The 17,683-nt window shown below is 31.4% G+C and overlaps 2 protein-coding genes across 4 annotated transcripts in view; one reads left to right on the top strand and one right to left on the bottom strand.

Annotated features, from left to right (window-relative positions):
* Positions 1-17,683, bottom strand: part of LOC149909764 (uncharacterized) — a 97,335-nt gene that overhangs the window by 50,308 nt on the left and 29,344 nt on the right. The gene's annotated exons all lie outside the window — the stretch shown is intronic.
* The window catches only part of LOC149909765 (uncharacterized), a 46,452-nt gene that overhangs the window by 23,330 nt on the left and 5,439 nt on the right, over positions 1-17,683 (top strand). Inside the window, exon 3 of one of the 2 annotated variants that reach the window (XM_090119860.1) lies at positions 8,181-8,225. The exons of the other annotated variant lie outside the window; for it this stretch is intronic. The gene's annotated coding sequence lies outside the window, so the exon portion shown is untranslated. The remainder of the gene's footprint in view (positions 1-8,180; positions 8,226-17,683) is intronic. 2 annotated transcript variants of the gene reach the window in all.

The following is a 17,683-nucleotide window of genomic DNA, read 5'->3' as shown; positions in this document are numbered from 1 at the left end:
AACGACTATATTATATAAATATAACGTATATTATATATAGCGGTGGATACAAAGCAAAATAGCTCTATACCACAAAATTCTATCAAAAGGTCGTATCACGTAAGCTGAAAATACAAAAAATGTGACAGATATATTTTTATAGCATTACTGGAATGAGAAACATATGGTTTTATATTTTGCTACATTATATTTAAATACGGTCACAAAGTAATTCCCGATTGAGTTTATTATTTCTTTATTTGGATCAAATAACACATGGATACGGTAAGAAAACATACTTATATTTGACGTTGATAAATGAACATAACTTCATCTATCGTTCCGTATATGCTTTTAGAATTTTGATATAGGTATAACTTTGATATGAATACTCATGGGTATTGTGAGCGGTTATTATATATATATTGGGTTTTCCCATACTGATTCATGAGGTCAGCATGTAATTTCAATTCATAAATCGCTTTGAGCATCTACCAGTAATTTGTATATGAATAAATAGAAAGCAATGTGATTTTCTGACATGTACATTGAGCATGGTTTAAGTGAGACAAAGGAAATAAATAAAACAAAACGAAATGACGATTCTTTCATATTTCTTTTACTGCCATAATGTAAATTGTGGAGCCTTTATTATACAGCCCTTATAAATAAATGATCCTCAGAAATGAAGTATATCTTAATAATATATATAAATCTCGTGTCACAATGTTTGTCCTCAATGGACTCCTAAACCACTTAACCGATTATAATAAAATTCGCACACCATGTGCAGTTCGATCCAACTTGAAAGATAGGACAGTTTAAACATGTAGGTAGGTACCACGGGCGAAGCCGAGGCGGACCGCTAGTAAATATTATAAAGTAACAACATTACTAAAACTACATTTTAAAGAAAATACAATAAAGGTAATAGGTATAATATTTCAGTATGTATAGTTACATGGCAGTGCTGACGAAATACGGAAAATAGCGGACGTTGCCAAAACTATGAAAGAAATATATCAAAAGTATTGAGAGATATGTGTATCAAGTTTTTTATAGGTGTTCATAAAAGGGATTCTCTTACTGGAAAACTTTTGATTTATTATATTTACCATTCAATTTTATAATTTTATTATGACACTAAAAACACAAGTACCTACATAGTATATTGTATTTATAATCAATAGTTAATAGGTACTATAGCTGTGCTCCGCGGTTTCAACCGCAGTGCTCCGCATCTATTGGTCTTAGCGTGATGAAAGCCTTCCTGTATAAATGGGCTATCTATAAGTAAAAGGTTTTTAATAAAAACATGAATTCAATACTATTGTTTAAGCAGAGCTGACATAATGCTGGGAAATGAACTTTGAGCTTTAAAAAGATCTTTAGGAAGTCGTAAAATATTTTAATACGGTTCTTAAAGGTCATATGTAAATATAAGAATGTACTTTCACCTCATTCACATGACCTTATTAAATCTCGCTTTGTGGAGATTGGATATCTCCCGAGATAAATCATTGTTAGGAGGGAGATGCGGACCTTCCCTTCGCACGTTCGAACTCCGGTCACGAGGCCACTTTCAAATTATATTTATTTTAAGCCCGTTTTGAAAATAGCTTAACGAAATTTTAGCATTTAAAGATCGTATTGTACAATGTCTTGTTTATATTCATTTTGTTTTACTTTAACATTTTTCAAATATTGGGTTTCCGCTGAATAATATATCATTTTATTGCTTTGGTTTTGAATTCTTGAGCGTAATATATTTTACAGAGAAGTAATAAATACAATAGCTAATTTTATGAGAAGTCGATATTTAATCTCGAGGATAAAATCTCGTATAAAATTCAATTGCACATAAAATTGCCGCACTACGTAAAACTTTCTATTCAGAGACACGGATTTTGGAATCCATTTTACTTACTTTAAAGTGTCAAATATTTACATATATCAAGAATAATCAAGAATAGTACTTATAACAAGCATTTTTTTATTAATACATATACATGTAGAATATAAAATATATATAAATAGAGACGTTATATAAATACACATATTACATTAAAAATAAGAGCTAACAAAACATATTTAATGCTTTAAGTTTAATAATATCGTAATAAAATTCACAAAATATTCTGTGCCTGTTAAGATCTGACCTAGATATGTATGTTTATGGATTGCTCAATTAGTGTCAAGTAATTTAGTTAATAGCTAGAATAAGAATTTAAGATTCTTTCATTAATTTTTTTAGCGTCGTGATTTCAACCTTCATCCACTTTAGTCTGAGACGTGTGTGACTGTGGAAACATGAATAAAATGTACAGAATTAAGTCATATCCCCTCTGTAAGGAAATCTCATCTGTTCTGCCTATCTTTTTGACAATGGCAGCACATTTGCAACCAAGTGTTGTGAATACTTATTGGCTGGAGCCTGGGGTGTCGTTTAAAACCAGTCTACGCAATTACGCATCTGCGTTTGCTTCTTTATCTTTGAAAAAAAGTACATATATAGAATAAATAAAATCTTTCATAACTATACACACAATAAACAGAAAAATGCATTTGTGAATACATATTCACAAACTAAAATGTGAATATTCAACTTACAATTTTTAGTTGCTTTTGTTGACTCTTATGAAATAACAGTAAAACCTAAAGTTTCCGTCGAGTTGTAAATAAATCTTGTAAGCATCAGTTGCACAATGTACAAAAGGACAAATATTTAGTTATCATAGTAGTTCTCTCTTCTATAATAAATGGTTATACGTCGAGAATGCGACGTTCGATCGCGACTCTGCAACATTCTTTTGATACCCTTTAAGTTTATAGCTTGTTATTACCCTTCAGAGATTTTCCTTACTTTGTTAAATATTTTCTAAACTCTGTTATATATTTGAGTGAAAAAGAATGAACACTTATATTAATTAGCTAAATATTTTAAGCTATCGTGCTTCGCTAACACTTTTTAAAATAGTAGCAAGAAGTATTTTAAAACCAAGTGAAATAAATTCTGAGTAAATTTTAATTATGAAATGGAAAATATACCTCTTAATTTGTAAATTTTGTGAAAAATTATAAAATTTAACATGCAAATGCATGCATACTTTATGTAATTTGAATAAATAAAGCATCCACTGAATTATAAGTTTTAATAAGTGCATAATTTGGAATATTTTAAATAAGTATAATATTATGTACCTTTACTAGTATTTCAATTTAAAAACGGTTCTGACATGAAACTCATGCATAAAGACAAGTGGAGTATATTTAATGAAAGCTTAAACAAATCTCATGTGTAAATACTGGGAATTCATAACACTGTCTGCTGTCATTATGAGCGAAAAATATTTACTCTTAAATAACATCCAATTCGACAACTCTCGGGAATAGTGCTGAATTATGATATTAGACTTTTTCTGTGTTATCTTTTTAAAATTACCACTTTTTCGAAATACAGCGTAGTATACAATTGTATGTATACATCTGCGATATGCTAAATTATGGATTGTCGTAACGCTCTAGTGCTACGCGTCAATGCGTAGCGCGCATGTAGAGCTTCATACATTTTAGATTGTAATCTATACCAATATTATAAAGCTGAAGAGTTTGTTTGTTTGAACGCGCTAATCTCGGGAACTACTGGTCCGATTTAGAAAATTATTTCCGTGTTAGATAGCCCATTTATTGAGGAAGAAAATGAAAAATGAAAAGAAGGAATCACGCTACGACCAACAGGAGTGGAGCCACGGGGGTGAAACCGCGCGGAGTATAATTACAGGGTCAATATTAGGAAACGTTATTTATAATATTTATAGCTTCAAGCCGGAAGGTTCTGAAAATCTGACCGCGATGTGTGGGTTTGACCTTATGTATAGGTATATAAATCTACATTCAATAAAAGCTTCTGTCACTTATCAGCAAACCTGCTGTGGTTTGTTGCATGAATGCATGATAGCGAATATGATGGGAACAATTTATTTATTTTGTATGTGTTATCAAAATTAATTATAACTAAAACGAATAATATTAATAAACATAGCGTTTATTTGGAACAAACGGGTAAATATCGTGTAGAAAAAACATATGTTGTATATAGTTGCAATAAATACGAGTTTTAAGAGTTTTTCTAACAAAACATTTAGGTGGGTATAACGATATCATATAAAAACAGAAGTATAAAACTTTCTCCACTGTTCACAAATTCAATTATTTATGTACGCTTATATTTTCGTTACGAAAATAACGTATAGAATGTCTTGACCAAGTTTGAAAATTGGTTTTGAAGATTTATTACCGTGCTTTGGTTATGAATGGACTCATTGTTTTATAGTCATGTATCAAAATGACGAATGGTAGTCCAGCCATTGACAATTGTTAAGTCGCATGAAATTTTTGAGTCGCATTTGATGTTTTTAAAAATCATGATTTGTTTTGCGTGACTATTTATTTATTTATTTATTTTTTACATACATAGATTCCTTACAGCTATTTGTATTACAATATTTATAACTAGGTAACTTTAACAAAACAATACGCCAATAAAAAGGAATACCAATAATAAGACAATTAATGTGACAGTAGTTAAATAAATATTAAATATTAAATTATGCTTGTGCACTGTACCTATTATTATTAACAAAAAAACTGGTAGATCTTTTCGTACGTCTTTCGTTACGGGTTGTTATAATATTATGACTCTATCTATATAGAGTCTAGAGAAAACGAGCATTGGTTTTTTGAACGGGACCAAAATTAAAATTAATTCATTAGGTTATTGTGAAATATAATATCCGGTTAATCCGGATAATTGAATAGTCATTCAATTAATCGGATATTCCGTATCATTTGGGTATCATCATCACATCATATTTTGACTGACAATTTAAGCTTACATACATATCTAATTATAAGCAATAGAGAGCCTTTGTGTTTTAGATGTTTCAAAATCATTATGTGAGTGCGTTTATCCTGCTTTGAACATAATTGTAGAGATTAAGAAGCATGAGGTAAACACCTACCTATAAAATGTTGTCATGATTAAATTGGACAAGATTCGGAATGATGTTTCCCCGGTTTTACTAGTTAAACAAACTGAAATCTCATTAAAACAATGTTATACCTAACAGAACTCGTCGTGGTTATTTGTTCTTTTAAACTTATTTGTGGACTCCATTAGTCGTTATTTCTTACTCGCAGACTTTCAAGAGAAAAATACATAGAAACTCTTGTTGAATTTTTAATATAGACGTTCTGTATCTTGTTAATGACCTAATAAGTATTTATTCACTTGTAATAAAAAAGACTGTGGCGTTTTCGCTTTCATACTAAATATTTTAAATAATGTGTAGGCACTTAATAAATGGCGATAATAATTAAACAATGACTATCTAAAGTCCGAAAAGTAATTTTTTTGAGCTTATTTACCATAAAGTAAAGTACAATTCCAAAAATTCATTTTAAAATAAACAACCTTAACATTTAATAACGTGACATGTTAAAAAATAAGAATTCAAAATAAAAACTACATAGTTATAGCAGTGAAATAACCTTCAGTTAGTTGTCGTCTCGTAAATAGGTTAGTTAAAAGTACAAGGCTCAGTTTAATGAGGTCTGTAATATTTACAATGGCGCTTTGTGGAACATGGGATTAGGTTGCCCATAAACTGATCTAACGAAACCTCATATTAACTTCCACAGAGTCATAATATCTAACTAGATTATGGGAACGCAGATTAGCTGATATTCGTATTATGAAGTTTTTTTTTGAAAATAGGATTTTCAATAGGGATGTAACGATACATGATTTTGCCGATACGATACCGATACCGATATTTGTAATAAATTATCGGCGATATCGATACCGATACCGATATCGATGGCTTGGTAGAAAAATAAATAGTGAATTATGCATAAAAGTTACCAACATTTAACAGAGACTCAACTGTAAATCGTATTCTTTTAAATAACAATGCCAAATCAAAAAACAAGAAAACCATTTATTTTAGGATTATTATTTTGCAAAGTCAGTTAAACTTTAAGTTATACACATACAATCAGTTCCTAATAAAAGATTACTATTGGTAGAGTTTCTTGAAAAAACAAAGTGCGCACGCGCGGGCGGCCTCCCGCATTGATCATTGGGCGCGGTTTTTTGAATTGTTTGATATCGGTATCGGTTGTTTTATAATCGGCGATACCGATATATCGGCTTGCCGATTATATCGGCCGATATGTCGGTATCGGTATCGGTATCGTTACATCCCTAATTTTCAATAATTATACTGTGCTAAAATTTAATACTGTACTTGGTCTTTATGTCGCAAAGGTATAATTCTATTTTTTTATCACTCATTTGTATAGCAACTTCTTTCTTCAAAGTCCTTTAAGAAAATTGTATTGCGATGGTTTCTAAACTATATTAGTGTATTTAAATAAAGATTGTATATCTTATATAATAAAAATTAATCGCCAAATGTGTTGCTAAACGCAAAACTCGAGAATAGAGAGAAGAAAGGAAGGAAGGAGGGCCACGGGTGAAGCCAGGCAGAACTGCTAGTTACCTATAGAAAAAAAAAAGAATCCATTAGGAAACGTTATTTATACGAAAGATATGAACCTTATTATTACAAAGTGTTCAAATATAACACACGTTAAATTAAAGTAAGATCTCAGCATTCTTGCAATCCGTGCTTGATATTTGAACTCGAGAGTCAAGACGTACCGAATTCAACTGTCAAATTTACGACGTTTAACTAATTCACAACGTGCTTCACTGTTACGAAATTAAATGGCAACGAAGTGGAACACTGTTAGACCGGACTCTCAGTGGAGTTTCGTTTGTAAAAATCGCGGACCTAAATCTGACTTCTGATATATATTGTATAGATCCCAGACATCCTATAGACAGATGTTGCCAACCAGTTTTGTGGTCCCCCTGCCCGCACCCCGGTAATTAAATATGGCATACGAAGAAAAAAATAAAAATTTCCAAAACATGCCGTGTGGGGTATCAAATGAAAGAGCTTATTGAGTAGATCACGAATATATAGCATACTATATACATTTCTTACACTTTCTCTAAGATTTTTTAGAAAATTTACGAAAATGGTCCATTTTTGAGTTAACTTTAAACCACTATAGATTGAAAACTCATGAATATATATTTTAAATTATTATTTTAAATAATTAACAATAGTCCATTGTTTACGATTCAATATTTCGTACAGTGAAATAGTTGCATGAGGGAGTGGGGGGAGCCTTCAAAGATGGCGAGTATATTTTCAAGTTCATATAGTATATAGTTATTTTCATCAAATCCACCACATAGCTCACTTATATTATATTACGAACTATTGAATCATAAACAATGGACTATTGTTAATTATTTAAAATAATAATTTAAAAAATATATTCATGAGTTTTCAATCTATAGTGGTTTAAAGTTAACTCAAAAATGGACCATTTTCGTAAATTTTCTAAAAAATCTTAGAGAAAGTGTAAGAAATGTATATAGTATGCTATATATTCGTGATCTACTCAATAAGCTCTTTCATTTGATACCCCACACGGCATGTTTTGGAAATTTTTATTTTTTTCTTTGTATGCCATATTTAATTACCGGGGTGCGGGCAGGGGGACCACAAAACTGGTTGGCAACATCTGTCTATAGGATGTCTGGGATCTATACAATATATATCAGAAGTCAGATTTAGGTCCGCGATTTTTGCAAACGAACATCTCCTTGGAGCCTGCTCTATGTTGACATTAATGTGTGCCTTATTACTTTAGGTTCGGTATACAATGAAAGTGTGTTTGTGAATAAATTAAGTTCAATAAGCTCTTAATTGGTTTTAGTTTGACACAGGCCTCTGCCGTTGATTAACGTAGACTTCATTATGCAAACACTTATTTAGAATACGAAAATACGAGCACGTTCTTATGCACAAAGCTTATAAAGCTATTGAAAGTTGGAGATTTAAATCAATGCCCACATTTTAACGCCAAAAATGAAGATATATTCCTGATTATTCTTTTCATACATTATAACTTTGAACACTTTTATTCCTTTACACTTTTTGAATGACAGAAACACATAAATACCTATACGACTGCTGACATTCGTTTATTAAAAGTTGTGAAAAAAGATTTAATTTTGTGATAACGCGACAAACATTCACTAGAAATTTTCTTTATTACAGGCAGTTACAAGGGTGTAGGAGAAAGTACTTCAGCATGCCACCTAAGTAAGCTAAGTAAAGTCATAAAATAGATGCTTTACGTAGTTGTCATTTACATAATTTATTTGTTTATATACACTCATGTTTAATCACTATCGTAGAAATATTTTAAGCAATACAAATTTTAGTTTCATTAATTAGTTTATTATATTTAGTTTCTTTCAAAATATCATGCTTATTCCTATAAAAGTATAAAAGTAGGTAGATATATAATTCAATCATATTTATATTTATTCATATACATAAAAAATATATATAAAACGTTTTGGTGTACTTTATGTAGCACATTATATGATTATCTAAGTCTATACTACTACGTAAAAGCAATTAAGAGAAACGCTTACAACTTTGTATTAATCTACAAAGTTTTATTGCTTCTAGAAAATTCTAGAAAAGACTGCAGTAATTTTCGCAGACAAGTTTTCATCAAAGAAAACACGGAAGTCATTTTATGTTATGAAGATGGTAACCAAGCTCGGTGTAAGGTGGTACCGTGCTAGTTGAAAAGCCACAACCTGTCTCTGCATTTGAATAATACTGCTTGCATCACGTTATCGACGCCTTGGGCCAGAAGCAAAGCAAATAAAATAATATGACAGCGTTTACGAGTGTATTGGTGGTTGGTACATGATAGAAGATACTAAATTTTGAACATGTATTCATTTTGTTTTTATTCATGTAGAGTGTAGCATTCAATAGCATTGCCCTTGAAGCGGTTCCATATGTTATTCATAAAATAGGTTCTGCATTTTATATTTATGTCTAAAATAACGACACTATATCACAAATGCGTACCACAGATGGAATATAAAGTCCAATTATTTTAACATTATCGGACGTAATGTCACGATCGGATATTAACAAATAGCCCCTAAATGACGTTATTAGCCAAAAGTCCACATACATATCCAAATAGAGAGAACTGTTTTAGGGATGATACCGACCGAAGCACGGACCGCAATGCCTATTAACACAACCACGATGCGGTTCGTATACGAATTGTATGTGTAGTTTAGCCCTAACATATTTCATTGGTAGAATTTATAGAGGTATTATTTGTTGAGTCGGCTCGAGAGCTTAGAGTCTTGGAGAAGTGAGCTTCCTATTTTCCCTGTTTACGATGGTGGCCATGATAAATTATTGTTCGTATTTATAGAACTGTGAGGACGCATATTGCTTCGCTATCCGGCACGTTCGATACGATCTATTTATAGGTATAGTTTTTTTACATTACGTTCTTCATAATAACTAACCATAATGAAAACCTTTATATTGCCAAATCATAAAATAGTTTAGTCTTTAAGCAATTTCAACAAACGGATCAACTTTAATAGTAATATATGATTATAAGTTTTGTGCAGACTGCGTAGGAAGAGCTGGCACGGCTTGTTACTCCTTATTGGTCTGAACTAACTTGAACTTGTTTCTTTTGATATATTAAAGCATTTTGCGGATGTTGAGTAAACATACTTAGAAGTTGGTGCAGTGTTAATAAGTAGGTAACTTTAACAAGTATTGCTTCAGAAATATTACGGCGTTGTTAAGTTTGCTCGGCTATAGTTGTACACGAGTTTGCTCGCAAGTTCGAAACTAATTTCCTGTGGGACAAAGCAATCACTGGAACCGATGTGTGCTAACTCGGATAGATACCGCTTCGCACGTCCAACTGATTGATTTTCACTACACAGTTACGAATATTTCATGTTGAAAGTCAATGAAAGGTTTGATATGTATTGATATTGGTGATTGATATTCATTCATATTGCGTTTAAATATTAGTATTCATAATTTTAAATTCATATTGTTTGCATATTAATATATTGCTCTGTTTACCTATTATTGTTGTTCTTTGCTAACATTGATTTAAGAATTAGTGTTAACTCATTAATGCAAAACTTTAATACTTAATATTTTTTTTAGTTTAATTTTAAATTACAAAACTAGGAAAAAATGCATCTGAAAACTGCTAGAGAATTTTTTACATTCTTTGCGTCTATGAAGAAAAATTAAAAAGGAAAAATAGTTGAAAATGAAAAATTTTCAGTCGAAAATGCTCAATAATCAATCTAGTTGTTGGTATTGTTTGCTCTATCTATAATATAAAAATGAATCCCAAAATGTGTTGGTAAGCGCATAACTTGAGAACGGCTGAACCGATTTCGATAATTCTTTTTTTATTATATTCCTTGAAGTAGATGGTTCTTATGTAGAGAAAACGTAAATATGTTCCACGGGCGAAGCCGGGGCGGACCGCTAGTTGTTTCATAAAAACAATTCTCTCTAAAGAAGACCGTATAGATTACGAAAACGTAATCTAAAATAAGAATTTCATTGTGTTTTATTTCTTAAGCTACAATATAAGAAAATACTTTTTGAAATAAAAACATAGGAAACTAAAATCTTCATAATAATTTGTTCACGCTTTTCATTGTATCTGAATTACCATTCTCACACCACGAGAACTAAACACTAGTTTTAGGATTTATTGTATTGTGTTGTTAAAGCCAAGTTATATAGCATAAGAACAATGGATATAGCAATCATGATAATTCCACACGAGTTTTATATAATAAAAGCATCCTTGCAACAGTAGCTCATGACATATAGGGGTGTAAAAGACGAGTAATTCGCATCTCTTTGGACTCGCGCCAGACTCTTGAGCCTTTGCTTATTATGTTATAGAACAACTCATTTTGCGGTACTTTTTATGGAATTAACGTAATGCAATTTTAAGTTAAGCATCTACCACATTACTTTTCTATTATAATAAAACTTTAAGTGTGTCAGCCGAAATAAAACTTTCTGTATGAAGAAATTTATAACTATAATGGACGAAAACTTTACCCGATTGTCCTTCGCACGAACATTTTCAGTCGCATTTAATCTTATTCGGATGTGATTCATGGGCCACTTGGCTTTTAATAAAATAAAGAATCAGTCATTACTGAATATATTAATGGTTCAGTTAAAAAAAAAAATTGAATACATATTTCGTTAATTTCCTGAAAGTGATAATGTGAAAAGAGTCCATGTAAGAGACAAATAAAAATGCTCTCACTTATTCAACCTAAATTTAAGCAAATAAAAATAAAATACAAATATACGGTTTTACTACAGGATAAATTTAAATTCGCTAGGTTAGGGTCTGTTAAAACGAAACTTAGGTTTGTAATAAAATAGTTTTACGAGCCGGTGCAGGACGAAGGCAAGCTGTTTCACCTCAAGTGCGTGACTGTTCTTATCAAAGCCAACAGAATGCTTACCCGTTACATTTTAATTAGAAGATAAAATAAATGGACGCCGCGTATAAAACGTGCGCAGTCACGATAGTGGAAAATCCTTAATCAAAATTAATTTAATTAATTAAAGGCCATCAAAGGGTTGTATCTGCTTTAAAAGTGAAAGGTGGGAATTTGGTTATTAATATTCATATCTTTTGAAGAGCATGATATTATACCTACTCACTCGTAGCATACATTGAATTAAAAATTTATTGCTTTTGTCGTATAATATCGAGGATCGATTGAATGGTCTTAGCACAAAGTGCATAAAATATGCATACATGGCTAGACAAAGTTGTGCATAATATTCAAAAATTTTCTATTGCAAAATGTTATTGCTATTGAAAGTTTAATATCTGATAGCTAGTTTGCCAATTGTGAAGGTAAATAAATCTCCTCGTTTAAATAAGCGTTTACATTTTTAAAGCCTTTGTCATACGACAAAATAGCTTGCAGACAAATTCACTCGAGACATACGAGTGGTAAGGCCGGCACATTGAAATGCTTTTAGTAAAATGACGAGAATTTTGCTTCATCGCTTCTGTCATATACTTGATTCAATAGGTACTGGGCTACAACAGCTCAACCCAGCAGTATGAAAAAAATGTGCCCATTGTTCTGTTGGTATTAGAACCCTTTGTTATACGCTTCATAAAATTGTCCTTCAAATTGTTGTCGTGCGTATAATGGATTGTTTTTATTGCCCTGATAACAAATATTCACATTTATTGAAACTTATTGCAAATGTTGCCGTTTTTTGACACATTCACAGCCCGAAGTGCTGGCCCTTTATCCTGATAGATTATATTAAAAGACACATAGAAGATGTTTAAGTTCTTCTGTACACTTTAGAATAAAGATGAGATACCTGCATAATAATTATTGTTACCAAGTTTTTTTTGATAGTCATACATTTAAATATTCATTTCATATAAAATAATGAATATAAAAAAGAAAATTTTCATCGACATTCTTGTAATACATACTTAAAGAGCTTGATAACATTTATATTATTGTTTGTGAGGGTATTTTGACATGTGGCAGTTATCGCTTGATTATAGTACTGTAAGTTATTGGTCTATCCGTGGTCTTTCCTTTCAATATTTAAATATAATAATTAGACCGTATCGCAATCGAAAATAATAAGACTTAAAGTATACCTAATAATTTATTGTCTGTATAAATATATGGCTCGTTGAACTTTGTTTTTATTGTAGTTGCAAAGGCTAATAATGTCGTTAGTCACTGTATTTTGTAAAACACAACCTTTTTCTACGAATCTCATTTGTCATCTTTTACTTCATGTGAAGACACGGTAGAGACAGCAATGTAGGTTTAGTAGGTAAGTTTTTGAATAAAAAAATATTAATATACCTACAAAATTTTAATAATACGAAGTCGCAGTAGCAAATGTTGTTGCGGAATCAAAGTCAAAAAGTCAAATTTAACACCTTTGAGTTGTGTAATTGCGATTTTTGCAATTACATTTTAACCTTTATATGAGGAAGCCATGAAGGAACTGCGAAACAGTTACCCTCAGGTTACCTCGGCTTATAAAATTGCGGCTTTTGCTCTAGGGTCAGGCATTATGGTTCATTTGCTTTGAATTGTCTTCGTTTCACATTATCCAAGCTTATCAATTATCACATATAATTTAAAAATTATTCATTTAATATAAATAGTTTTATCACTACTTCTCTACAAATATATAGATATTATATCTGTGTTTAATTAACAGAGATGAATAGCCAAACAGCGTGTATGTTCATAATATAGAAAATACAGAAACCCTTAATAAACCCAGGCATGCGAATATGAATTCCAGAAATGAATTTCAGAACGCGACTAGTTTTTGCTCATCTCTTTGGATTAATAAACTTCAGCAGATGTAGAGAAAAATTGAAACGGAATACTCGCTACATTTAGACTCGATTTCAAATCGAGTTTTTAATCTGGCGTCAGCATAGATTGAAAGGTTGTTATCAAAGGTTTTAGTTATTTGGCGTCGAGCCAGCGGCAACTGTTTTGGTACATTGTTCCCGAGGTACCATTGTCTATATTTCTCGCGCATTCCTTGTATTAAATTGGTACTCCGGAACTATTGCACGCCTCATAAGCGAAGCGTTGAGGTGGGTACTACTGTCACTTCGCGCAAAACATCTGATTTTTCAAACTTAAAATGTCTTTATGTATCATACATTGCACTTGTAAGATAATACATACACACACATATTAAGAAAAAACACTATTTTTAACGTTCATGATATTTTTGATGTCATTTTTGTTATTTAAACTAGTTAAAAAACAGTTTAAAAAAGTTCTGTCTTGGACGTCCGTGTGTCTGTATGTGCGGATCCTTTTTCTTGTTAACACGATAGCGACCGAAACACTTTACTAATCGAGTCTTATTTTTTCTCTTACGCTTGAGTATGCTCAGGAATAGAGGTAGAACCCTTTCATTTTTCAGGGTCTGATTCGATGTGGTTTAATTGTTATTAAATAAACAAAAATAATAATTACTTAATAAATATTTATTAAAAAAAATTATGAGGCGTGCACTTTTGGATTTTCCAAATTATTGGACTTTATAGTGCTTACAACCTATTTTGATGTTGGCAACAATTTTAAAGTATATTGCCGTATTCGTTAATGTATATTTAAACAAGCCGTGCCTGCGGTTTCAGCTGCCGATAATATTATACCCGACAACTTTCTTCCGTATTTCAACGCTTCTGCGTTGATTTTTAAGACGATACACAAAAAAAAATCCACTGCTTGGCGGGCGGAGTCTAATAGCTCGCTATCGCGAACGCGGGTGTGCGCGAAGTCATTCTTGCAAACTCGCCGCGCTGCCGCTGGCCGACTCGGGACAAACATGTATGGAGTCGTCATACAGTTAAAATATTGTTATATACATTTATTCAATTGTTGATTTATTGGTTTTATTTTCTTGCTTATAAACAAATAATCTTCTTTCCAACAACTACTTAGACATTATTAATAATTATTATTATTTCGTAATGTTTACTTTATTACAAAATAATACAGGTTATAAATAATCTTTAAAATAACAAAAAATATTGTTACTCTGAAAAAATGAAATGGTAATCAATAACGCGGACTACTGAATTGATTTAGATAGAATTTGATGCTGACGTAGATATTACATCATGCCCAGAAATGAAAGGTACTATTTCTGAAAGAAGTTATAAACCCTAATTCTTCTCAGTCAAAGTCAAGAGTGGAAGATATCACTAATACAGTAAAACTGATGCGAAACTTTGGATGTTAATTTGTATATTTTTTTGTTAGTTGTTACTTAATCACGTCAAGACTACATTACCAATTTTGATAAAATATAGCTAATTGCCTGGATTTACACATAGGATACTTTTTATCCGAACTGAACACTTCTGTGGGATAAAACAGGATTCACGATATAACCTAATTCCAAGCGGGCAAAGCCGCGGTCGGAATGATATTTTTTTTAAATAGAAAAATTGTTTAAAAAAAAACACAAAATATATTGACGCATGTATTTATTTTTTGCACTCTATTATAATTGTAATTATTCATTACAAATAATCAAAATAAAATAGCCAGAACAAAGTTAGGCCCTGGTAGGGTAGGTAGGCAGGTACAGCAATGTGAGACGAACACTGGCTTATTTATACCAATAATAATGTATTATAAACATTAAATTAAGTTTACAACAAAAATACATAATATTAGCTAATGTGAAAACGAATCAACCAATCAACCCACAACAATGAAATGTGCACAAATATATTCATCCAAATCGGTTCATGTGATTAGGAGGAGTGACTGCAGCGCCATCTTTCGGGCCCAATTGTGTTTCCAGATCACCCAGGAACCCAATTTAATATACTTACACAAAATTTTTCGAAATTAAAACTCACATTACTATGTAAATATGAATATAAACCTGTTTTAGTACTAAGCAATTTCCCGCACAGGTGTAGTAAGTATAAATGAAATAAATATCAACATCAAATTCTTTATACAACATACTTATCTACCACCTACTAAGAAATGTAATTCTTGACATTTTTTCGTATTTTTTTTAAATATAATACTACTCCAATGAGCTCCTGTTCCATATCACGTCCGCCATACTTCCACTAAGTTCACCATGATTTTTTATTTCTTTGCACTTTGTTGCTTTTTGCTAAAAATGGAATCATGCGATAAAACCAGTAGAACGTTGATAACATACATTTTTGACTGAATAAAGGTACTTACGAAGGAGTGGGTTCACATTGTGAACAATCAGTGGGTTTATTTTCCTTCTGGATTCCGGATTTCTGAAAAGATTATCTATGCTATAAATGAAAAAAATCTTACACATTCGTTATGTACTTAAAACAGGGGTACATATCAAACATCGTCTATAATACAATTATCATCAAATTTAAAATAAAACCAACTTCTTCATTAATTTGTTCCAATTGTAAGCATTCTTTTTTCTCCAACCTTTATGTTTCTTCTTCTTATTTTCTTTATTGTCCCCATTTGTCTCATTTTGTCTTATCGTGTTGTCACCCTTTTTTACGATTGCGCGAGCGACACAAGTTCCCCGTGTGACGGCCGTAGCGGGAATGACTCGTGCAGCGATCGGGGTAGGAAGGTACAGGGCGGCTCTCGCTATATTGGCTGGTCGCGCGCTAATTTCAAGTATTTCTTGTTTATTTCAAAACCATCGCATATTTCAAAATTCTAAATCGGTAGACGTATAGGTTGTATATTTTATAGTTAATATCCAAAAAGTCGTAACTTTACGTTTGTTATTTTGAAGATGCCAGAGATTATAAAAAAATAACAATGAGAACTTTGTATTTTTTTTCTATCGAGAAAATATCATGGAATCATGTTTCTAAAACGGTAGACGTATTTTGTTACTATTGAACTTTCTTGTCAAGAATTTTCATCACGACAACTTTAATAATATAAAAATTACGAAGGTTTGAAAAGGGCCGTAAATGTTAGAAAAATTAATTCATCACCTTAACATAACCAAAACAATACCCTCTGTCGGTATAGGTTTAGGTTTCAGCTATTTACGATAACGTCACGCTAAATAGAATTTCCTATTTATAATATTAGTCTGGTAACGAATATTTAATATCTTTCATGAATATTCAGAACTTAATAAATATCAGTATGTTCTGAAAGTCCAACATTTATGAAGTATTCCTGAATAGCCTGGCTGAATAATACATTCGTGCTGTAGTAACTTAAGTATTTGCTTGTTATAGTCGTAAACTCGTAACATTTAAAAATGCACTACCTAGAAATATCGTTGAATTTAAATTTAAAATAGCGTTTGTACAAATGAAAATTTTCAAACTTGCATTCGATTTCTGCATTTCAGACGCTTCAGTCTCGAATTCAGAGCAAGTTTGTTGAAAATTTGTTTGCAGTTCAAGGAGTGTCGATACTTTGGGGATATTCGGAGATCGCGTTCGTGTTCTGTGTCATTTTACTTTTTGTACAACTGCAAATAACTTTTATTTCAATTTAAAATACCTACTAGAATATTATTAAATAAATTAGTAGTAACATTAATAACGATCGACAATGATTTAATATAATACACACAAATTGGAACTTAATATAATTTATTACAGTGTACCAGTTGATATTGAATTAAAACTGTTAACAGCTTCCATAATTGTATTTATTTATAACATTCGTAACGAATCGTGATAGCTCCACGTTTCAAAAGATTTGTACACACCAATATTTCCAATAATGGCGGCGCATTGAATTGCCTACCCTCATCAAGCTTAATGTTGCCAATCTATAAAGAAAATGTCAAAACACGAGAACACTCAAGAGCGAACGATCGGAATTTTCTGTATCAACAACCTCCTATAAATACGAAAGTCATCATTGTTTCTATAATTGCGTTGTAAACAAACCTACCTAAATATGAGTTCACAGTTTAAAGTTTATTCACAAATTCTATTAAATGTTTTAATTACTTTTTCTTACTTTCCTTATTGAGAAAATGGTTTAATTTCTAGGTAAATTATATGTGTAGACCTTGATATTGTAATAGTGATAACAATAGCTAAGTTTTGTCATGTAAATGTCGTGCGTATACAACGTACAATGAATAATTATGATACCTCATAACGGGTCAGCACTATTAATGAAAAC

Source organism: Colias eurytheme, chromosome 3 (assembly GCF_061535395.1).
Source record: "Colias eurytheme isolate Ceu_HAF_F1 chromosome 3, ilColEury1 Martin Lab GWU primary, whole genome shotgun sequence".
NCBI classification, from domain to species: domain Eukaryota; kingdom Metazoa; phylum Arthropoda; class Insecta; order Lepidoptera; family Pieridae; genus Colias; species Colias eurytheme.
This window is presented reverse-complemented; position numbering and strand designations above follow the sequence as displayed.